Genomic DNA, 24783 nt, shown 5'->3' on the forward strand with positions numbered 1-24783 from the left:
GGGCTTTTAGATTATGCTTACTAGATTTCTGGGCTAGAGCAAACCTTTTGTATTTGCTTACCCATTCACACTCCATTTATTTTTGTCAAATGAGGTAAAGTTATCCATGTCTTCATTATTCTTCCAACTCCACCATTTGCTCATATTTTTTCTCATAATTGCTTTGTTTTTATCGTTAGGTTATTACTTTGCTCACAGCTTCTTTTATTTATAGTTGATCTGACTTATTTTAGACCCTCAGATGAGGCTAATTTATAGGAAGTAGAAACGAGAATGGTCAAACATACACTGTAGCTTCTCTGAAGTGAGAAACTCTGCATCTCTACTCGAGCCCCATCCGTGACTGATTTTTGGCATGACACCTGCCAGCAGTTTTGTTGCTGTGGGACTGCATTGTTACAGTGCTAGAGCAGTCCACGAGTTCCGTCGATTTATGGCTCATGTATAAAAGAAATCTTACATTGAGTTCCCAGAAGACAATGTGATTAAATCTCAGCTTCTTTCCCCTTTACTGTGATGCTGGTGTAGGGGTTCTGAATTAATTTCAAAAGGCATTAGCATATAATTACCATGTAGACTGGAATGAGACTTTCAGTAGATTATTGGCTTTCCCTCAGCAATTAGTCCCAGAAAATACACAGGCCTGGGCATGGTGCTTTCATATGAATATAGGATTTCTTTATAATCTTCCCTACAGTGAAAGTGTGGGGATAGAGAGCTGGTCGTGCCCTGTGGGGAATTGGTGTGACTTGTCAGGTGACAGAAGCAGCCGGAAGGAACAGTGTGGTGGCACAAGGAGGGCACAGTGGATGGGGCTGGCACGTCTGGCTCCCACACCCTTCAAGGCAGAGGAGGAAGTCCATTCCCTTTATAACATTTACCTGCAGCATAGTCTAAATTAAATCTTTTTATTTTTGCGTGTGTATAATAGGTTTATTTAAGAACCATTAAAAATTAAAAGTATGACTACTTCCCATATTTGCCAGGGATAAAGACCTAGAACTACAGGTAAACTCAGATCTTTTTGTCTAGTAATACTTATTTTATAAGAGTTAAAAACTGAAACCGTAAAAGTTAAATGACTGACCCAGGTAGGTGTAGCTCCTTTATGACAAAACTCCTGTCTGAGGGTCCCTACCACCACACCAGTCCCAAAGGTTGAGCCTTCACTCTCTGCTTGTTGCCAGTGAATTATATTTGGAAGACTTAGATGCGATTTAGAAGTACACTACAGTAGTGAATAAATCACCAGCTCTTAGGCATCCATAGATAAGATTCTAATTTACAGTCAAAAGTTTCTATCATCTTATTAGATTGGCTCTTTTAGATTACCATACATGGATGTAATTTTATAAAGTACGCTTCTTAATGAAGTAATTATTCCCTAAGAGACCTCATGGAATAAAATATTCCATTGCGGAAACACTAGTTTGAGGAGAAGAAAGAACAGTAAAGGATTTCAAAATTGCAATAAAATTATTTTTCCTGTGTTTTATTTACAAAGATAGGTTTATAATAGCTAAAAGTGCAAAAATAAATTGATTGACCAAATTTTTTATTGTGTCAGTGGTGTCAAAACATATCAAATTTTACATTTTAAATAAGTGATTTATTGTATGTCTATTATATCTCAATAAAGCTGCTAAAAATGAGTTGATCAAACCCGACAAAAACCATAAGCAGGTCCTGAATATGACCTTCCTATATACAAAGCTAAAGTCACCCCATTTTCTGACTCTCAAAATAGTGTCCAGCCTAATTCACAGCTCTGAAAGTCAAAAGAAGAATGTGGTGCTGGCTGAGTGGTCAGCCTCACACAGAAAACTGTCCTGGGACCCCTGATGTATATACATTTTTCCTTTCTTCCAAGTGCAGTCTCCATGGTCATTACAACATTATAACCAATAGCTGTCTGCATTTTACTGAATCATCTTCCCTAAGTAATCCATTGTATTACATTCAATTTGAGTTACAAAAAAATGAGATTATTAAAAGAAATCAAGGGTAGGGGAGCTATATTGGGAATTGAGCTAACATTGAACACTTAACTATTTGCTAGGAGTGCTAAATTCTTTACATGCATTCTCTTTTATAACAAAAGTAGGTGCTATTTTAATACCCATTTTACAGATAAGGAAACTGAAACATGAGGGGCAGAATCAACATGTAGACACTGGCTTTTCTGGCTCTAAAGGCTATGTTCTTGAGTTTAGTTCTGGATAATGATTCTAGACGATAACCAGTGAATTTCTCATCATTTTGTAGTTTTGGTAGATCTAGATTAATGCAGTTAATCCAATGCCAGTTTAAAATATCTGAGATAGGACTTCCTTGGTGGTGCAGTGGTTAAGACTCCACACTTCTACTGCAGGGGGCGCAGGTTCGATCCCTGGTCAGGGGACTAAGATCCCACATGCCCTGCAGCGCGGCCAAAAAAAAAAAGGTAAAATAAATAAATAAATTTTCTATTAAAAACTTAAAAAAAAATCTGAGATAGTTTCTCACAATGCAATACCCTCTTAGTCTTTTTATCTCCAAATTTAATGCCACTTGGATTCATTAAAAGAAGCATGCAGTCAGTGAAGTTATACACATCTCTTAAGAACCAAAGAAGAAGAATCTTTTTTTTTTTTTTTTGAGATTGTTCTTGCCCAATTTGAGAGCTTCTCAATTTAAGAGCTTTCCCCTTCAGTGCCATTGTAGAGTTAAGATTTTATTTCAGGCTGCAGGAAATATTATGGAAAACCTTGCTCATATTGTGTGGCCTCATTCTTTTCTGTGTTTCCTGGAGTGAAGTCTTTGAGCTCTCCTCTTGCTATTTCTGTTTCTGTCTTTGGCTTGTCGGGGGAAGTGCTTTGAATTATTTGGTCACACGTCATTATCTTTATACTGCTGAAATATAGGCTAAAAATCTATTTTGTTACTGATCTTTTGGAGGAATGGCAATCACTTAATTTTTATTATTGCAGTCCTCATTATTGCTCCACAGAAGCTTTGTATGGGATCGCTACAGTGAGCCACGTTGTCTTAAAATCATGGAGAGAAAGTGGCATGAAAGAGAAAGTAAAAATGAGGATCTTTGAAGGAACTCAATTACGGTGGAAGATTATAAGAAATAGGCATAGGAATGTATGCAGGGGAAGAAACATGCCATTTGGAAGGAATCAGTGGATTTCAGCAGTGCCTCTCAAGACTCTCCTTAATGCAGTTTTCCCTTGGACCCTTACATGACATATTGGGATAGTTGTCCAGGCCTCTGGTCTCTCCTTTTTCCAATTTCTTGCCCACTCCCTTCCAGCCCCACTCATTGTCATACTGAAATGCAGGCTGGAAAGACGTGCTCTTCGGTTATGGAACAGTGTTTCCTTATGTCAGCCTCATCATATAATTTATTTCTATATTTTGCTTTATTTGCACAGTAGAAATTTCTTACAGTCACCATACAATCTTAAGACACAAAGCCTGAAAGAAAAGTGTTAATGAAATTCTTATTCCAAGTTTGACTTACTAACCGTATCAAACACCTGCTTGAACTCATCACAAACCTGGGTCCTGTATGTGTGTTTTAATTATAGTTTTTAAGAGATAGGCCTAAAATCAGTAATCCAACCTGAAAAGCAGGTGTTCCACCCAAAGCAGTAAGCATATGCCAGTTTCTCATTAAGTCAGGAAAAATTAAGCATTACATGTCAACCCCAGACCACACATCAGTTTCCTAAAATGCAACTAAGACACAGTAAAGATATTGTATATAGGTAACACATAATTATGTTAGGATGTAAAGTGTCTAATATTGCTTCAGTGTCACAAAATAATATGATGCTAACACACAGTTGCTTTGTATGCAGTAACATGGCTTCTGTTAGCTCTGCCAGCATCTAAGCTGTACATCCTCCTTGTTGACACTGAGTTTGTGGCTCTTGTGATTCTGTACTTGAAATACAGCTCTGACCTTTTCTCTCACAATGTTTTGTTTAAAATGTTTTGCTTTGTATTGGGAGTATAGATATAAATTTTTCCTTTATAAGCATTTATTGAAAAATATTGTATTGAGAGAGATATAAATTCTATGAAGTTGAGTATTAAAAATCAAAAGGTATGGGAAAATGTTAACTGGGAGGTATACCCTTATATGTTTTCTGCCCTTTTAAAAAAGCTTTATTATGGAATTTTTTTTTAATCTACAAAATAAACAGAATAACATAATGAAATTCTCGTGTATAGCCATCACATTGCTCAACAATTACCAATACTTTGTCATTTGTGTATCACCTGTACCTCCATATACCCACCCCTACTCAGAAAATATTATTATTTTTATAGTCCTGTGTGTATATGTATGTGTGTTATAATTTACGTAAAATGAAATGCACAGATTTTTATCTGTACAATTCTGACAACTGTGTACACCTGTATAATCCAAACACCTATCATTTCCATCTCCCCAGAGACTTTTGTGGAGTATCAATTCAAGTCTTCTCCTCATTTTTAATTATTTGTCTTTTTATAATTGAATTGAATGTAGGAGTTCTTTATATATTCTGGAATATATTCTGGATACTAGTTCTTTATCAGATATATGGTTCATGGATCTTTTCTCAATCTGTGGCTTGCCTACTTATATTCTTAATGGTATCTTTATATGTATAGAAGTTCTTAGTTTTGATCAAATCTTTATTCATTTTTTTCTTTTATAGTTGTCTTAGCTAAGAATCTTTGCTATCCTTCAGGTTGCAACACTATTGTCCTATATAAGTTTTATAATTTAAGCTTTTATATTTAGTTCTATGATTCATCTTGAGTCACTCTGTGTATGTGGTGTGAGATAGGGGGTGGGGCTTATTTTTTCCCCAGCTGAATATCCAGTTGTTTTGGCACCATTTGTGAAAGACTTTTCTTTCCCATTGAATTCCTTTGCACCTTTGTCAGGAATCAGATGACCATATAACTATACGTCTATTTTCAGGCTCTCAGTTCTCTTCTATTAATCTGTTTATCATTTATGCCATTACTGCATTGCCTTGATTAAAATGTATCTTTATAGCAAGTCTTTAATTCAGGTTGTGCTAAGTCCTTTGTTCTTTTTTTAAATTTTTTATAGTTGATGTAAAATTATGTATAGTCGATTGTAAAATATTACATAAGTACAGGTGTACAATATAATGATTCACAATTTTAAAGGTTATACTCTATAGTTATTATATAAAGTACTGGCTGTATTCACCGTGCTGTGTAATATATATTGGTAGCTTATTTTATTTTATTTTTAATTTTTGGCTGCATTGGGTCCTTGTTGCTGTGCGCGGGCTTTCTCCGGTTGAGGCGAGTGGGGACTACTCTTCGTTGCGGTGCACGGGCTTCTCATTGCGGTGGTTTCTCTTGTTGCAGAGAACAGGCTCCAGGCATGCAGGCTTCAGTAGTTGTGGCACGTAAGCTCTAGAGCGCAGGCTCAATAGTTGTGGCGCACAGGCTTAGTTGCTCTGCGGCATGTGGGATTCTCCCGGGCCAGGGCTCGAACCCATGTCCCCTGCATCAGCAGGCAGATTCTCAACCACTGCGCCACCAGGGGAGCCCGGTAGCTTATTTTATACCTAATAGTTTGTACCTCTTAATCCCCTATCTCTATATCGCCCCTCCCCCTTTCCCTCTCCCCACTGGTAAACACTAGTTTGTTTTCTATATCTGTGAGTGCACTTCTTTTTTGTTACATTCACTAGTTTGTTGTATCCTTTAGATTCCATATATAAGTGATATCATACCGTATTTGTCTCTCTGACTTATTTCACTTAGCATGATACCCTCCACGTCCATCCATGTTGCTGCAAATGGCAAAATTTCATTTTTTTAATAGTTGACTAGTATTCCATTGTGTATATATACCACATCTTCTTTTCCATTCATCTGTTGATGGACACTTAGGTTGCTTCCATATCTTGGCAATTGTAAATAGTACTACTATGAACATTCGGGTGTATGTGTCTTTTCAGATTAGTATTTTGTTTCTTTCAGGTATATACCCAGGAGTGGAATTGCTGGGTCATATGGTAATTCTATTTTAAGTTTTCTGAGAAATCTACATACAATTTTCCATGGTGGCTGCACCAGTTTACATTCCCACCAACAGTATTTGAGGGTTCCATTTTCTCCCCATCCTTGCCAATGTTTGTTATTTGTGTTCTTTTTGATGATAGCCATTCTGACAGATTTGAGGTTATACTTCATTTTGTTGTTTTCTTTTAAATTATTTATTTATTGAATTATTTTTATTGAAGTATAATTGATTTACAGTATTATGCCAATCTCTGCTGTACAGCAGAGTGACTCAGTTATACACATAGGTACGTTCTTTTTTAAATATTCTTTTCCATTATGGTTTATCCCAAGAGAATGGATATAGTTCCCTATGCTGTACAGTAGGACAAATGTTGTTTACCCATTTATTATTCTAAATGTAATAGTTTGCATCTACCAATCCCAAATTCTCAGTCCATCCATCTCCCTCCCCCATCCCCCTTGGCAACCACAAGTCTGATCTCTATGTCTGGGACTCTGTTTCTGTTTTGTAGATAGGTTCATTCATGTCATATTTTATTTTATTTTATTTTATTTTTATTTATTTTATTTTTTTTTGTGGTACGCGGGCCTCTCACTGTTGTGGCCTCTCCCGTTGCGGAGCACAGGCTCCGGACGCGCAGGCTCAGCGGCCATGGCTCACGGGCCTAGCCTCTCCGCGGCATGTTTGATCCTCCCAGACCGGGGCACGAACCCGCGTCCCCTGCATCGGCAGGCGGACTCTCAACCACTGCGCCACTAGGGAAGCCCCCATGTCGTATTTTAGATTCCACATATAAGTGATATCACATGGTATTTGTCTTTCTGTTTCTGACTTACTTTACTTAGTATGATAATCTCTCATTGCATCCATGTTGCTGCAAATGGCATTACTTTGTTATTTTTTATGGCTGAGTAGTATTCCATTGTATATATGTGCCACATCTTCTTTATCCATTCATCTGTCGATGGACATTTAGGTTGTTTCCATGTTTTGGCTATTGTGAATAGTACTGCTATGAACATAGGGGTGCATGTGTCTTTTTGAACTATTTCAATAATTTTGTCCATACTTCACTTTGTTCTTATTTATCAAAATTGATTTTGGCTATTCTAGGTCATTTGAATTTCCAAATGAATCTTAGAGCCAACTTGTAAATTTCTATTTAAAAAAAGCCAACTAGAATTTTTATTGAGATTATATTGAATCTATAGTTTAATTTAGGAGCACTAGACATCTTAACAATACTGAGTCTTGCAAATTATGAACGTGATATCTCTCCATTTAATTACTTATCTGCAGTGTTGCATAATTTTTGGTGTAGAACCTTTCCATTTTCAGTTAAGTGTATTATTATGTATTTTATATTTTCCAGTTCTCTTATTGCTAGTACATATATAGAAATACAATTGATTTTCATATATTTGTATATTGACCTTGTATCCTATAATCATGCTTGATTAACTTATTGTAGTAGTTTTTATTGATATCTTAGCATTTTCTACAGGTAAACAATCGTGTCATCTGTGTATAGGGAGTTTTATTTCTTCCTTTTCAATCTTTATGACCTTTTATTTTTCCTTCTTTCCTTCCTGCCTGCCTTCATTTCTTTCCCTCCTCCTTCCCCACCGCCTCCTCCTCTTTTTCCTTTTTAAAGCACAATTTGACATCGTTTTTTTGTCAATTACTTTTTCTGCACCTATTTAACTTATTTGTATATGTTTTAAAATGATATTTAAATATAACACAAAAGGACACTGACTTGTGGGATAGTCAAAACTCTTTACCATAATATTAAAAGTCTTTCAAAAGATATCTTTAGGGCTTCCCTGGTGGCACAGTGGTTGAGAGTACACCTGCCAATGCAGGGGACACGGGTTCGTGCCCCGGTCCGGGAGGATCCCACATGCCATGGAGCGGCTAGGCCCATGAGCCATGGCTGCTGAGCCTGCGCGTCCGGAGCCTGTGCTCCGCAACGAGAGAGGCCACAACAGTGAGAGGCCCGCATACCGCAAAAAAAAAAGAAAAAAAAAAAAGATATCTTTAACCTACCTTTCCAGCTTTTGCCACTACTTCATCATTCTATGATCCCACTACATTGAACCATTTAAATAAGTTCTCAGTACAGATGTGCGTTTCTCTCATTCCATTCTTTTGCCCATGTATTTTATTCAGTATACTTTGACATTTTTAAGACCTAGCTCAACTGTTTTGGCATAAGCTTATGAAATTATTTTTGTTATTATCCTAAATAAAAATCGCCTGCCAATGCAGGGGACACGGGTTTGAGCCCTGGTCCGGAAAGATCCCACATCCCATGGAGCAACTAAGCCCGTGTGCCACAAATACTGAGCCTGCACTCTAGAGCCCGCGAGCTACAACTACGGAGCCCACGTGCCACAACTACTGAAGCGTGTGCGCCTAGAGCCCATGCTCCACAACAAGAGAAGCCACCACAATGAGAAGCCCGCATACTGCAACAATGAGTAGCCCCTGCTCGCCACAGCTAGAGGAATCCCTCGCACAGCAACAAAGACCCAACTCAGCCAAAAATAAATAAATAGATAAAATTTTTAAAAAGAAAAAAAACCCTTTAGTTCTGATATCTCTTCTTAATATAGAGGGTTTTTCTTTTAATGTTTTTTAACATTAGGTAATTAGCTTGAAATTCAATGGTAAAGATTGCAGAATGGAGAAACAGATGTTATTAGTTATTATTTGTTGAAAATGTACTTTTTTATGAGAGATGGCTTCTAGTACTAGATATATTTTTAAGTAACTCTCTTTCTTGTATAAGTCCCTTAATCTCTCTGATCATCACTTAACTAGAAAGAGAGTCAATAATATCGTCGAGAGACTTTCAAACTTAATGTTTTGTGATTCTGGGATCTAAATTTTTGCTTCTCAAATTTCAGCATATAATTTAGCCTAAGGTATTTCTTATCTCTATTCTGGGAAACATAAAAACTGTAAATCCCTTCTCAAAAATTTTGCAAAATAAATCTCTTTAACTATGTAAGTTGCTCTCAACTGAGGTTGTGTATCAGAATCACGGGACAGTTTCACCTAAATAACAACCCTTCACTCCAGCCTACTAGATGAGATTTCTGATGTTGAAGGCCTAGGTGTGCTTTTTTTAAGTTACCTAACTGATATATGGTATAAATGTAGTCAGGAGTCTAGATGTGAATTTTTGCTCTTCTTTTAGAACACAGGCAAAAATACCAGGAGCCTCTGTAACCTCCCTGTAGAAAATATAACCAGTTGCTCCTCAGTTCAGATTCCGCACCAGTTGCATGAAATAAAATGGTGTACTCAGTGATGGGACTAGGAATTTCGACAACCAGTTCAAGTAGCATTGAATGTGTCCTTGAATCTGCAAAGGACAAAGGAGAGATCCCTACATGGTCCATAGTACTTCCTGCCCTTCATTTTGAGTCTCTGTCTCCACCCATTTGCTCTAAATGCCAAGAGAAGCAGGACTGATCTAGACATAGGGGCTGTGGCTGGAAAAATGAGGGCAGGAGAGTAGGATGATCTCTCAGCAGAAGGCTCAAAATTTTGCACAATATATAAATATAATTTAAAATTATTTTGACTAAATTTTATTGCCTATCCTTGTTTCTGGCTATGAGTCAAAAGTATTAGGTTAGCAAATATTAAAAAATAGAGAAAATTCTAATGAATTCCCTAACATACTGAGTTGTTATAAAGGTTTTGCTTCTTATTGTTGTTTTTCTCTTTTTTAACTTAGAGAAACTTAACTTTTTTACGTGTTTTTAAAGTAACATGTAATCATAAAAAATTGTAATTGTACAGGTAAAAGTAATCTTCCCTCTTTTTCCTCTGTAATACTACTCCTACAGAAGAAACCACTGTCAGTTTACCATCCTTCCTACTGGTCTCATGCATGGTCATACACATTTGTGCAAATATAGATTTTATAGTTAATAACCACAAATAGAATCATATTGTACATACCTTTTTTAATGAATGATGTATCATTTTCCATATCAGTACAAATAATACTATAACATACTGGTGTATATGTCTTTGTGCAATTCCTGTGGCATAAATATATCAAATCATCTTTCTTTAGTGTTATACAAATTTTCCACCCCACTACCAGTATGTGAGAGAGTGTTTCCCACCCCCCAAATCTGGGAAAACATTGAATATAATCAGACCTTAGCCAACCTGCCAGGTGCAGTTTTTTTCATTGAAAAAATTCTTCACACATATATGATACATATACGCATAAGGAAGTGACTGAGAAGATAGTCCTATACTCTGGTGAGGCAGAGTTTTTAAAGTTGACACTTGAATTGGATTTTTCTAGGCCTTCACCACTGTACAGAGTTTGGAATGAGAATTGGGTGCTGGGAATTATTTTGGACAAGGAGGGAGGTGGTTGGGGATGGCATATGGGTGATTAAGATGAGTATTAAGTAAAGTAGCAGGAGTCCCATGGCATCAAGTTGAATATACATTTCACTCATACCAAAGGCTGCATCCTTACTGGAAAGAGGCTTTGGGATCAGAAGACTTGAGTTTGGATTCTGAACTCTGCCACTAACTCACCTAGAACCCTTGCACTAGTTACTGAGCTTATGAGTCTCAATGGCCTTGTTAAAAAAGTACAGGAGCACCTATCTTGCCTACCTGTCACGCTGAGCAGTGTGGCAATGCTGGACTCTTTATGAGGTATGCTTCAAAAGTGATAAAATGTGTATGATGGAATCCTGCCTCTACAGAACTGATTCGCTGATGAGATTTGTGTTTAAAAAATGAAAAAAAAGAAAAGAGAAACTGTGGCTTGAAGGAGGAGAGTTGGGGACTTTGATAAGGTCCTTTGATGACTGATTTTGTGGCTGTCTGTAGACTCAGCAAGAAAAATGTTTTGAAGTCAAGAGAAAACAATTCTGGTAGCAGAGGGAATTGGAGTAGAGTGCTAATCAGATCATTTGTTTGAAGCAACTATTAATCTGGGTCTTACTAGTCTGGAGGAAGTCTTGACTCCTAGTATGTATCGATGTCCTTAGAAGAGGAATTCCAGGTCACTCTTCACCTGAGATCCCATTTACTTATTTGAGTAACAATACCATTAATAGAGATAGGCTGTAATGCCTCAACCTCCTAGGAAAGCATGATTCCTCTGCAATATTAATGAGCTGTTCAGAGGTAGATTATACTTATGACTCCATTCACTTATTCCTTTCTATTCCCTGCATGTAATAGGAAACTCCACAGACACCCTATTTCATTTGGTCAAGTGAACCAACCTATAGCAGTTGGGGCTGTTTCCACAGAAACACTAAGAATCAGAGCAACACAAAAACATATTTCTCTGCTCACTTCCTTGAAGTTGATATTTTTCAGTATCGTCTGGGTTTAGAATTCAAAGGAATATCTTACTATTTTCCTAATATATCAAATTTGGAGAGGTGTGAGCTGCATACTCTTACTTTGCCTTCAGAAGGTATTTCAGTTTAATTCGTTTTGTTTGAGAGAAAATAAATCTCTCACGCTTAAGCCTTGTAAATTAATGTGTTCCTTTGGGAACATTGTATTTCACAAGAAATAAATGAAGTTGCAGAAGACCTTATTTCAACACTGTGTTTATTAAATTTAGTTATTAAAACCTGCTCTTTTGCCCAACTATTAAGTTATTAGAGGCTGAAGTATATCATTTTGTCTTTTGAGAAAAAAATTAATGTGAAAATTTATCCAGAAATACCTTTTTGTTAAAGTGAAATTTTGTTTTCATGTGAGTTTCAGTCATCTTCCCTGTTCCATCTCTGCTTTGGTGCCTCTTTCTTCCCTTCAGTTCTCCCATGTGCAGAACTGAAGGCAGAGGTTTGGAAAGTGAGGATTGTTTTTCATGGAGGCTGGTGCCCAAGATTTTTGGAAAGGGAAAATATTCTACAAAGTCTTCTTTGAACAGGATCTGGGTATCTTTATTCTGTTAGTCTATACTCTGCCCCCCAAAGCTATACCTGTGGATCCTAGAAAGAGAGCTGCAGTTTCCTACCTACATATCTTTTTTTTAAATTTAATTTTATTTATTTTTTATACAGCAGGTTCTTATTAGTTATCCATTTTATATGTATTAGTGTATACATGTCAATCCCAATCTCCCAATTCATCTCACACACACACACACACACCACCACCACCACCACTTTCCGCCCGTTGGTGTCCATTCGTTTGTTCTCTACATCTGTATCTCAATTCCTGACATGCAAACCAGTTCATCTGTACTGTTTTTCTAGGATCCACATATATGCGTTAATATACGGTATTTGTTTTTCTCTTTCTGACTTACTTCACTCTGTATGACAGTCTCTAGATCCATCCACGTCTCTACAAATGACTCAATTTCATTCCTTTTTATGGCTGAGTAATATTCCATTATATATATATGTACCACATCTTTATCCATTCGTCTCTCAATGGGCATTTAGGTTGCTTCTATGACCTGGCTATTGTAAATAGTGCTGCAATGAATATTGGGGTGCATGTGTCTTTTTGAATTATGGTTTTCTCTGGGCATATGCCCAGTAGTGGGATGGCTGGGTCATATGGTAGTTCTATTTTTAGTTTTTTAAGGAACCTCCATACTGTTCTCCATAGTGGCTGTATCAATTTACATTCCCACCAACAGTGCAAGAGGGTTCCCTTTTCTCCACACCTTCTCCAGCATTTCTTGTTTGTAGATTTTCTGATGATGCCCTTTCTAACTGGTATGAGGTGATACCTCATTGTAGTTTTGATTTGCTTTTCTCTAATAATTAGTGATGTTGAGCAGGTTTTCATGTGCCTCTTGGACACCTGTATGTCTACTTGGGAGAAATGTCTATTTAGGTCTTCTGCCGATTTTTGGATTGGGTTGTTTGTTTTTTTTAATATTGAGCTGCATGAGCTGTTTATATATTTTGGAGATTACTCTTTTATCCATTGATTCATTCGCAAATATTTTCTCCCATTCTGAGGGTTGTCTTTTTGTCTTGTTTATGGTTTCCTTTGCTGTGCAAAAGCTTTGAAGTTTCATTAGGAACCATTTGTTTATTTTTGTTTTTATTTCCATTACTCTAGAAGGTGGATCAGAAAAGATCTTGCTGTCATTTGTGGCAAAGAGTGTTCTTCCTGTGTTTTCCTCTAAGAGTTTTATGCTGTCTGGTCTTACATTTAGATCTCTAATCCATTTTGAGTTTATTTTCGTGTATGGTATTAGGGAGTGTTCTAATTTCATTCTTTTACATGTAGCTGTCCAGTTTTCCCAGTACCACTTATTGAAGAAACTGTCTTTTCTCCATTGTATATCCTTGTCTCCTTTGTCATAGATGAGTTGACCATAGGTGCGTGGGTTTATCTCTGGGCTTTCTATCCTGTTCCATTGATCTATATTTCTGTTTTTGTGCCAGTACAATATTGTCTTGATTACTGTAGCTTTGTACTATACTCTGAAGTCAGGGAGTCTGATTCCTCCAGCTCCATTTTTTTCCCTCAAGACTGCTTTGGCTATTCGGGGTGTTTTGTGTCTCATTACAAATTTTAAGATTTTTTGTTCTAGTTCTGTAAAAAATGCCATTGGTAATTTGATAGGGATTGCACTGAATGTATAGATTGCTTTGGGTAGTATAGTCATTTTCACAGTATTGATTCTTCCAATCCAAGAACATGGTATATCTCTCCATCTGTTGGTATCATCTTTAATTTCTTTCATTAGTGTCTTATAGTTTTCTGCATACAGGTCTTTTGTCTCCCTATGTAGGTTTATTCCTAGGTATTTTATTCTATTCATAGAGGTAAGTTCCCTCTATGCCCACTTTCTGGAGAGTTTTTATCATAAATGGGTGTTGAATTTTGTCAAAAGCTTTTTCTGCATCTATTGAGATCATCATATGGTTTTTCTTCTTCAGTTTGTTAATATGGTGTGTCACATTGGTTGGTTTGCATATATTGAAGAATCTCTGCATCCTTGGGATAAATCCCACTTGATCATGGCGTATGATCCTTTTAATGTGTTGTTGGATTCTGTTTGCTAGTATTTTGTTAAGGATTTTTGCATCTATATTCATCAGTGATATTGGTCTGTAATTTTCTTTTTTTGTAGTATCTTTGTCTGGTTTTGGTATCAGGGTGATGGTGGCCTTGTAGAATGAGTTTGGGAGTGTTCCTTCCTCTGCAATTGTTTGGAAGAGTTTGAGAAGGATGGGTTTTAGCTCTTCTCTAAATGTTTGATAGAATTCACCTGTGAAGCCACTTGGTCCTGGACTTTTGTTTGTTGGAAGACTTTTAATCACAGTTTCAGTTTCATTACTTGTGATTGGTCTGTTCATAGTTTCTGTTTCTTCCTGGTTCAGTCTTGGAAGTTTATACCTTTTTAAGAATTTGTCCATTTCTTCCAGGTTGTCCATTTTATTGGCATAGAGTTGCTTGTAGTAGTCTTAGGATGCTTTGTATTTCTGCGGTGTCTCTTGTAACTTCTCCTTTATCATTTCTCATTTTATTGATTTGACTCCTCTCCCTCTTTTTCTTGATGAGTCTGGCTAATGGTTTATAAATTTTGTTTATCTTCTCAAAGAAGCAGCTTTTAGTTTTATTGATCTTTGCTATTGTTTTCTTTGTTTCTATTTCATTTTTTTCTGCTCTGATCTTTATGATTACTTTCCTTCTACTAACTTCGGATTTTGTTTGTTCTTCTTTCTGTAGCTCCTTTAGGTGTAAGGTTGGATTGTTTATTTGACATTTTTCTTGTTTCTTGAGGTAAGATTGTATTGCTATAAACTACCCTCTTAGAACTGCTTTTGCTGCATCCCATAGGTTTTGGATCATCGTGTTTTCGTTGTCATTTGTCTCTTGGTATTTTTAAATTTCCTCTTTGATTTCTTCAGTGATCTCTTGGTTATTTAGTAACGTATTGTTTAGCCTCCATGTGTTTGTGTTTTTTATGATTTTTTCCCTGTAATTGATTTCTAATCTCATAGCATTGTGGTCAGAAAAGATGCTTGATATGATTTCAATTTTCTTAAATTTACTGAGGCTTGATTTGTGACCCAAGATGTGATCTATCCTGGAGAATGTCCCATGCGCACTTGAGAAGAAAGTGTAATCTGCTGTTTTTGGATGGAATGTCCTATAAATATCAATTAAATCTATCTGGTCTATTGTGTCATTTAAAGCTTCTGTTTCCTTATTTATTCTTATTTTGGATGATCTGTCCATTGGTGTAAGTGAGGTGGTTAAAGTCCCCCACTGTTATTGTGTTACTGTTGATTTCCTCTTTTATAGCTGTTAGCAGTTGCCTTACGTATTGAGGTGCTCCTATGTTGGGTGCATATATATTTATAATTGTTGTATCTTCTTCTTGGATTGATCCCTTGATCATTATATAGTGTCCTTCCTTGTCTCTTGTAACATTATTTTAAAGTCTATTTTATCTGATATGAGTATTGCTACTCGAGCTTTCTTTTGATATCCATTTGCATGGAATATCTTTTTCCATCCCCTCACTTTCAGTGTGTATGTGTCCCTGGGTCTGAAGTGGGTCTCCTATAGACAGCATATATATGGGTCTTGTTTTTGTATCCATTCAGTGAGCTTGTGTCTTTTGGTTGGAGCATTTAATCCATTCACATTTAAGGTAATTATCAATATGTATGTTCCTATTACCATTTTCTTAATTGTTTTGGGTTTGTTTTTGTAGGTCCTTTTCTTCTCTTGTGTTTCCCACTTAGAGAGGTTCCTTTAGCATTTGGTGTAGAGCTGGTTTGGTGGTGCTGAATTCTTTTAGCTTTTGCCTGTCTGTTAAGCTTTTGATTTCTCCATCGAATCTGAATGAGATCCTTGCTTGATAGAGTAATCTTGGGTGTAGGTTCTTCCCTTTCATCACCTTAAATATATCATGCCACTTCCTTCTGGCTTGTAGAGTTTCTGCTGAGAAATCAGCTGTTAACCTTATGGGAGTTCCCTTGTATGTTACTTGTCATTTTTCCCTTGCTGCTTTCAATAATTTTTCTTTGTCTTTAATTTTTGCCAATTTGATTACTATGTGTCTCTGCGTGTTTCTCCTTGGGTTTATCCTGTATGGGACTCTCTGCGCTTCCTGGACTTGGGTGGCTATTTCCTTTACCATGTTAGCGATGTTTTCAACTATAATCTCTTCCAGTGTTTACCTGGGTCCCTTCTCTCTCTCTTCTCCTTCTGGGACCACTATATTGCAAATGTTGTTGCATTTAATGTTGTCTGAGAACTCTCTTAGGCTGTCTTCATTTCTTTTCATTCTTTTTTCTTTATTCTGTTCCGCAGCAGTGAATTCCACCGTTCTGTCTTCTAGGTCATTTATCTATCCTTCTGCCTCAGTTATTCTACTATTGATTCCTTCTAGGTTAGTTTTCATTTCAGTTATTGTATTGTTCATCTCTGTTTGTTTGTTCTTTAATTCTTCTAGGCCTTTGTTAAACATTTCTTGCATCTTCTTGATCTTTGTCTCCATTCTTTTTCCAAGGTCCTGGATCATCTTCACTGTCATTATTCTGAATTCTTTTTCTGGAAGGTCGCCTATCTCCATTTCATTTAGTTATTTTTCTGGGGTTTTATCTTGTTCCTTCATCTGGTACATAGCCCTCTGCATTTTCATCTTGTCTGTCCTTCTGTGAATGTGGTTTTTGTTCCACAGGCTGAAGGATTGTAGTTCTTCTTGCTTCTGCTGTCTGACCTCTGGTGGATGAGGCTATCTAAGAGTCTTGTACAAGTTTCTTTTTTTTTTTTTTTTTTTGCTGTATGCAGGCCTCTCACTGCTGTGGCCTCTCCCGTTGCAGAGCACAGGCTCCGGACGTGCAGGCTCAGCGGCCATGGCTCACAGGCCCAGCCACTCCGTGGCATGTGGGATCTTCCCGGACCGGGGCACAAACCCATGCCCCCTGCATCGGCAGGTGGTCTCTCAGCCACTGCGCCACCAGGGAAGCCCTTGTACAGGTTTCTTGATGGGAGGGACTGGTGGTGGGTAGAGCTGGCTGTTGCTCTGTACATATCTTTTCATATATGAAAATAACTTTTCCCCAGTCCTGGTGCCCTTCCTGCCACTCAGTTAACTCTGTGCCTGCTAAGGTTCTGTCTAGTCCTCAAGACCCACCCACCCATCTCCAAGAAGAGGTGATCACCTCTTGCTCTATGCCTACGTCCATCATACAGCAGTGCAGTTATTTATTTCCAAGACTGTGTCACTTATTAGAGTTCCAGGTGTTTGAGTGCAGGAACCAAATCTGACTAAATAAAAATAATACCAGTAAAGTGACTTTCACAGAATGGGTATCTGGAACATAGTTGGTGCTCAATACATGGCAGCTGTGGTGATGATGGTAATGAAAATTCCTGTTTCCTCATCAGTTGCACAATGACTGCTGAATAAGTGAATAAATGATAAGTATGACACATAGCTATTATACTTATATTGGAATATTTCTTGGTCTGGGGATTCTATTTTGTGAATCCCTGTTAATTGGATTTAAAATTGCATAGGATCAAAAATAAATTACTTACCCTATGGCTTTCCCCCTACATCCCCATATCCTTAATAATGGTTTCTGATTATTAATAGGACAGGCTTTTGGACTTGAACAGAGTTGGTTATAAATACTGGCTCTAAATATATTGGTCAGATTCCTTAAACTCATTAATCCCCAATTTCTCCATCTGTATAATGAGGTAATAATGCATTCCTCTACTGATTTGTGTGAAATAATGTATTTCAGGCATATGTGTATGTTTGTGTGTAGTGTATATGCCTTGTATGTTGTGAGCATTTATAAATGATATTGTTACAAAGTAGTTAAAAAATATCAATATAAAAATAACAAAATGGAAATCACCTTAAATCCCACCAAAGATACCATCATTCTTGATATTTAGTAGAGATACTCATAGAGCTTTCTTTAGACTCAGAAACTTTTACATAAATGAAAACAATGTGATAAATAGATTACATGGTATTTTGTCACTTACTTTTTCCACTCAATAATGTTATCTTTTTATGGCAATGGATTTAGATCTGTATCATTCTCCTTCACCTTTTAATGGCACAGTTTTCCATTTATTGATGTATGAAGACAACTATAATAAACCTTTTGTTGATAAATGTATAGTTTTTTCTATTTTTTTCCATTATAAGTTATAGCAACGATAGGCATTTTGACACCTTGATTTTTTTTTTTTTTTTTTTTGGTGGTACGCAGGCCTCTCACTGTTGTGGCCCCTCCCACTGTGGAGCACAGGCCCCAGACGCGCAGGCTTAGTGGCCATGGCTCATGGGCCCAGCCGCTCCACGGCATGTGGGATCTTCCCAGCCCGGGGCACTAACCTGTGTCCCCTGCATCGGCAGGCGGACTCTCAACCACTGGGCCACCAGGGAAGCCCACACCTTGATTTTTAATCTTTTTAGGATAAATTCTTAGAAGTGGAATTGTAATTAATTTTTTTTTTTGGTTGCCTTGAGTCTTTGTTGCTGCTCGTGGGCTTTCTCTAGTTGCGGTGAGTGGGGGCTACTCTTCGTTGAGGTGAGCGGACTTCTCATTGTGGCGGCTTCTCTTGTTGTGGAGCATGGGCTCTAGGCTCATGGGCTCAGTAGTTGTGGGTCACAGGCTCTAGAGTGCAGGGTCAGTAGTTGTGACGCATGGGCTTAGTTGCTCCATGGCATGTGGGATCTTCCCGGACCAGGGCTCGAACCCACGTCCCCTGCATTGGCAGGAGGATTCTTAACCACTGCGCCACCAGGGAAGTCCTTGGAATTTTTAGATTAAAAATTAAAGTGTAAGAAGATCCATCAAGTTATAAACACTTATGATTTGTTTTTTTTCTCTACATGTGTGTTATAGTCAGTAAGAGAGTTCATTTAAGAAAAATGTTAATCTTTAGATTCTAATGTCTTGAAATGTAAAGTTTAGAATATATTTAAAAGTGAATTAGGGAGGACTCGCAGATTTCATCAGCAATTTCAGTTACCTGAATTCTAACTCAATTTTTTAATAATAATTTATTACTGTTCATAATAAATCATCCTATTTAATAAAAGCATGGGCCAAGGGTATGTTTTTGAGCATAATATATTTTAACATATTCAAACCTCAGGCAAATCTGTTGCTTGAACTAAATTTTAATTTTTGTATAATTAATATTTCTAATCTAAGCTTAAGTTAATTAACTTTTACTTCCAATTTGGTACATTTTTGAGTAGATTTAATTGAGCTGATCTCCAGCATAAATTTATATTCATGTTCAGTTGAACTGTGGAAAATTAAGAATAGTTGAAAAGCTACCTCTTTATGATATTTTTGAATAATTAATTTTATTGAAACAAATCTCATTAAGGACTTCTAAAGTGAAAGTTTATGTAATATAACAAAAGGATTTATATCTGTTTACTTTTGCTGAATCGTTGCTGGGTTAACCTAATTCTGCTTCTTCTACAAACTATAAAATATTGCAATTAAGTATTCCATCTCTGCTACCTGAATATAGAGGGTTTACCTCAAATCCGTGTTTTTTGTTTTTTGTTCCCCCCCTGCCCTGAGTAGCAGAAACCAACCCTTGAGGGGAAATATGGATCAAAATGAAAACCCATTATAATATGACGTAAGTTTTCCAAATACAGATGTTTCTTATTTGGAGCTGTTGTCTTCAGTATGTAGAACTGCTCTAAGTTGCTCCTGAATGACATTTCATTCAGTTTTAAGTTCAGAACTTAGGAAAAGATGAGCTAGCTTGCCCATGATAAAATATTAGTGTCATTCGGGACCAGGGATAGTAGAGCTGAGATAGAAGTTACTGACCTTGTGGAGGATCTCAGAAAGGCCTTTTATTTTGTCAATAATCAGAAGAGGAAGCCAAACACAGATAAGAAAACCAGAATTGTAGATCAAGAGTATAAAAAGCTCCTTCATACAGAAAATATATAAAGTATATAAAGCTCCTTTAAACCCCAAAAAAGGGAGAATCTTGATGGTCCCAATCTGTGTCATATGTCCTCCAGCTTCAGCCTGGAGTGGCATGACAAACAGTATTAACTTTGCTGTCAACCATTATGGATGGCGTTTGTGATGGGAAGGTTGGAAGGACCATCCCTGGTAAAGGAAGTGATTGTGTGCTAGCGACAATCCCCAAAGTCTCTACTACATCCTTTCTCATTTAGTAATATGGAAATCAAGATGGAGTATCATATAATACACTTCCCATAGTCATGGCTGGGTGAATGTGGGAAAAGATATTATTTATCACCCAAACTGGGTTACTTTTGAGAGGGAGCATTATAAATAATGGGAACAACATGCATAAACTGGACTGTCCCAGACTTAGAATATATGGTTACCCTTTAATGGAAGAGTTGTACATCTCAGATTTTAAGATAATAGATAGACTATTTGGGCAGAGTTGGAATAACAAGTCAGGACTAAGGATAGTTCTTCCTGCAATTATTAGATAGTATCAAAGATAAGGATATATCTAAATAATTGATTTTTTTCCTGTATATCATTGAGTTGCCTTTGAAAGGAGAAACTTTGGGCAAGCACTTAGTTTCTCTACTTCTCAGTTTACTGGAAGTATATGGAAAATAATAATGTGTTTTCCAATCTCTAGATAATCTGAATGATCACATATTCTGAAAGGATGAAATATTTTAACTGTTTTCCTTTGGCTTGGGTCAGAAAAAAACTTAAAAGTTAGTCAATCTTTGTCTATTTGTATAATGAAGAAAAAGTGAAATAAGTATATATTATTGTTCAGGGTGTAGCTTGTTTGCTCAAAAGGAAAGGTGCAGTCTTACAGAACTGCATACTGCATTAGGGATTTCAAAAGCCTAACAGAGCTATCGGGTCTTGCCTCTATGCATTGTGGTAAAATGCTTGATTCTGACTTGTGTATCTCAAAATTCCAGGACCTAAGATGGTAGGTGTCCAGCTCAGAGTTTATTTAATAGACACCTTTACAAAGATGACTTTAGAAATCAGCTGATTTTTATGTGCACCGTACGGATGATGATACCTCTAGGTGTGCCTTAGGAAAACAGGGTTTTCAACTAATAGCTAAATCACCTTGGGCAAATTACTCAAGGTTTTGGAGTACCAGTTTCATAATCTGGTGAAAGTACATAACACTTGGTTATTCTGAGATTTAACTGAGATCCTGTGCATCAAGAGCTTTGCAGAGTGTTTGGCACGGAGAAAGCACTCAGTGGCTGGTAGTTATTATTAATTAGAATTAACCTGAAAAACTTCCAGGAGGTACAAAATGCTTTCTTTCTGTCTATGCTATACTGAGAAGACGTCCTCCATCTGTTGTTTAAACAATAGTGCCCTCAGAAAATAGCACCTTCTCAGAAATAGGAAAAGTGACAGTCTGAAGTTAATTTGCATAAAATACATCATATTCTTTCAAATTACTTACTGAATTTTCTCTGGAATGGGTTTCCTTAGAAATGAAGAAATATAAAAAACCTGCTTATGTCATTGGAAGCTATATACCTTTTGTTTACTTTTTTTTTTTTTTTTTTTTTTTTTTTTCGCGGTATGCGGGCCTCTCACTGTTGTGGCCTCTCCCGTTGCGGAGCACAGGCTCCGGATGCGCAGGCCCAGCGGCCATGGCTCACGGGCCCAGCCGCTCCGCGGCATATGGGATCCTCCCAGACCGGGGCACGAACCCGTATCCCCTGCATTGGCAGGCGGACTCTCAACCACTGCGCCACCAGGGAGGCCCATACCTTTTGTTTAAATAGTGAAATTGTTTTGTATACAATAAGATCTAAGAAAACACAGAAGAGATCTTCCTCTCCTGAAACTCAGAGGGCTGCTCATGTGTCATTTCTGAAGCCAGAAAAGAGACTTTGTCTTGGATTATATTTATCTGGAGATCTGCATTTTTCCTTTTAGATTTAATCCAGTAAAATAAGGTTTCACTCTATCTTGAGTTTCCTGTTCTGTTCCCAGTTTTCCACTGAGTAGCAGAGTCTCTCTAGAGGCCCCTGATCATTGGCAGGGAGCAGCTGCCTTAGCAGTAAATGCCACAGTTGTTGGCACTGGAAAAAACATTGCCAGCAAGCAAGCTGCCTCGCCTTTCTACTGCCAGGGCCTCTGAATATTCAGAAACAGCACCAGGAAAGACTTATAACTTTAGCTTTACTCTTAGGTAAATTGAAATTAATGACTTGCTCTCTTCACTTGGGCTATGATTTTTTCCTCTTAGAATAATACTGCCATGGATTCTATTCTGTCAAAATGGAGGATCACAGCTAAAAGACAGGCGTATCTATAAACATGAAACAGCTCAATTTTATATATGCTCAAGCTTTTGCTAATCAAAAAAACTTTTTTTTTTTTTTTTTGGTAAACTTCAATCACGTTGAAGGCTGGAGCCCACCTCAGAGAAAGCATACCAGCAGTTGATTAATGGAAGTGTTACTTCCATTCAGGGCTCTGTGATTCAGTGCATCCTCACTGAGCACCATTGTATGCAAGCTGTGCATGAAAGCTGGGGAATACCAAGAACAGGACACCAGTTCCTGCCCTCAAGGAGTTTAGCTCTGTTCAATAAATGTTATATGCCTGCATGGATGCTTCCCACCTGACAAGGGTTGACTTTACCATGCGGGTGAGGTGCAAATGGAATAAGAGAAATTTCTTTAAACCTAGTGCCATAGAATTCAAAGACAAGAAGGTTTGATAGGTCGTGGTTTAGGAAAGACTTTCTTAAAGCAGAGGCCAGGCACAGTGGAGAAGATATTCACAAATAATTACCTGAGTGCCAGGCATTGGATCAAGCATAGTCCATGCATCATCTCATTTTAAAATTGTGATTTAAACTTTCTTATTTGCAGTTCATTTTCCATTAAAGAGATTGAAAACTATGGTTAGCAAAAAAGGTGATCATGGTAGACATACTAGGTTGTAGCCAGGCTTTGTCACTTAATACATTTTTGATATTTCTTATGTCATTAAGTATGCTTTTTCACATCACTCTTAATGACTACATGACTTTTAACTATTTCCCTTATAACTAAGTTAGGTAAGAAGATGTAAATATAAGAAAAATAAAACCGTAAAAGTATTAGGAGAAAATATGTTATCTAGAGGGTGGGTGCTTTAAAAATGATTTTTTTTTTAGAGCAGGAAAATTGAGAGGAAGGTAAAGAGATTTCCTATGGGCCCCCCTATCCCCAAACATGCACAGCCTCCCTCATTACCAACATCCCCTTCCAGAGTGGTGCATTCGTTACAACTGATGAACCTATATTGACCCATCATAATCACTCAAAGTCCGTAAGTTTACATTAGCACTCACTCTGGGTGTTGTACATTCTGTAAATTTGGACAAATGTATAATGGCATGTATCCATCATCATAGTACCATACGGAGGGTGGGCATATTTTTAAATACATCATGTCAAAAAGGCAGAAACCTTAACAGAAAAGATGAGTAGTTTTAACACATAAAAATTAAAAATCCTTTGGGTATCAAGATTACTGTAAATAAAATTTAAAGACATTATTTAATTCTCACAATAGTTTTATGAAATAGGTGCTTAGATTCCTTTTAAAGAAGAAGAAACTGAGACGCAGAGAAATGACAGTGTGGAGATCAGTGGATTTCTGGGAGATTGATTATCTTGGTGAAGAACAAAAGCTGTTAAAATGAGAGGCATAGTGAAGCAGTGGTTCAAGTTTAGTCTTTGCAGTAGCCTTTGATATGAGTACCAGCTTTATCACTTTGAGGTGATGGATGAGCTTCATTTTAGACAGTTAAAAATATTATATTTTCATTCCATCCTTTGAAGTGTTTATTTCCAAATACTTTCTCATTATAGGTGTTATGACAAAAATGATACCTTTTCCAGATGTCTTCAAATGCAAAAGTCAGAGACATCAAGGACAGACAAATTAGATGCTAATTGCAGAAAGCATAAATTCCTTTTTACTATCCCTTATATAGTGTACTATACTATCCCTTAAATAATAGAAATTATCAAGGCCTCAGTTAAAAAGGGACAGTATGACATAGATCATTACTTATTGAAGAGACAAGACAGAAAAAGCCAAAACTGTGTGAGCTATTATCAAATGGCTAAAATAAAATAAAAGATTGATTATGGCTATCATCATAGTTTAGCAGTGGGAAAATCTGGAGTGAAGAAATTTAGAATATAAATGTTTTTAGATCATATTTAGGTGAATTCAATCAAGTTAAAAATCCCACCACATCTTGGATAAGAGTGAATGCCTCATTGATTGGGTACAGTAAAATGTTTCAGTACAATTGCTCTAATGTTTGACTTAAAATGGGGATGTAATATTTATGTCCTCTGGAGTAACAAAATTTATGCTATGTAGTAACCTTGACACGTTTACAGAATCATATTTAATGGACACTCCAGAGCTCTGATGAATACCACAGTTTGGTCTGTTTTCTGCATTTTTTAGGAGTCTGGAAAAGCTGTAGGAAATGAAATATCTATCATAAGGTTTTTGCATCTAGCTTAACTGCTGCTGTCAAGTTTAGCAAAAGGGTCAAAAACTGTATGTTCTTTATTAACTGCATTCAAATTAGAATTTAAGAGATTTTAGCAGCTGCTGAAAATAAGTGTTTGAATCTATGCTGTGAAGAATAAGATTTTTAGCATTAAAGAGTCCTACATCTACCTACTTAAAAATGAATGAACTTCATTTTTTAATTCCAAGTACATA

General features: G+C 36.9%; 1 protein-coding gene across 5 annotated transcripts in view; it reads left to right on the top strand.

The window, feature by feature from the left end:
* PATJ (PATJ crumbs cell polarity complex component) overlaps positions 1 to 24783 on the top strand; it is a 353136-nt gene that overhangs the window by 212119 nt on the left and 116234 nt on the right. The window lies entirely within an intron of this gene.

Source organism: Mesoplodon mirus, assembly GCF_964341445.2.
Source record: "Mesoplodon mirus genome assembly, chromosome: 3".
Classification (NCBI taxonomy): domain Eukaryota; kingdom Metazoa; phylum Chordata; class Mammalia; order Artiodactyla; family Ziphiidae; genus Mesoplodon; species Mesoplodon mirus.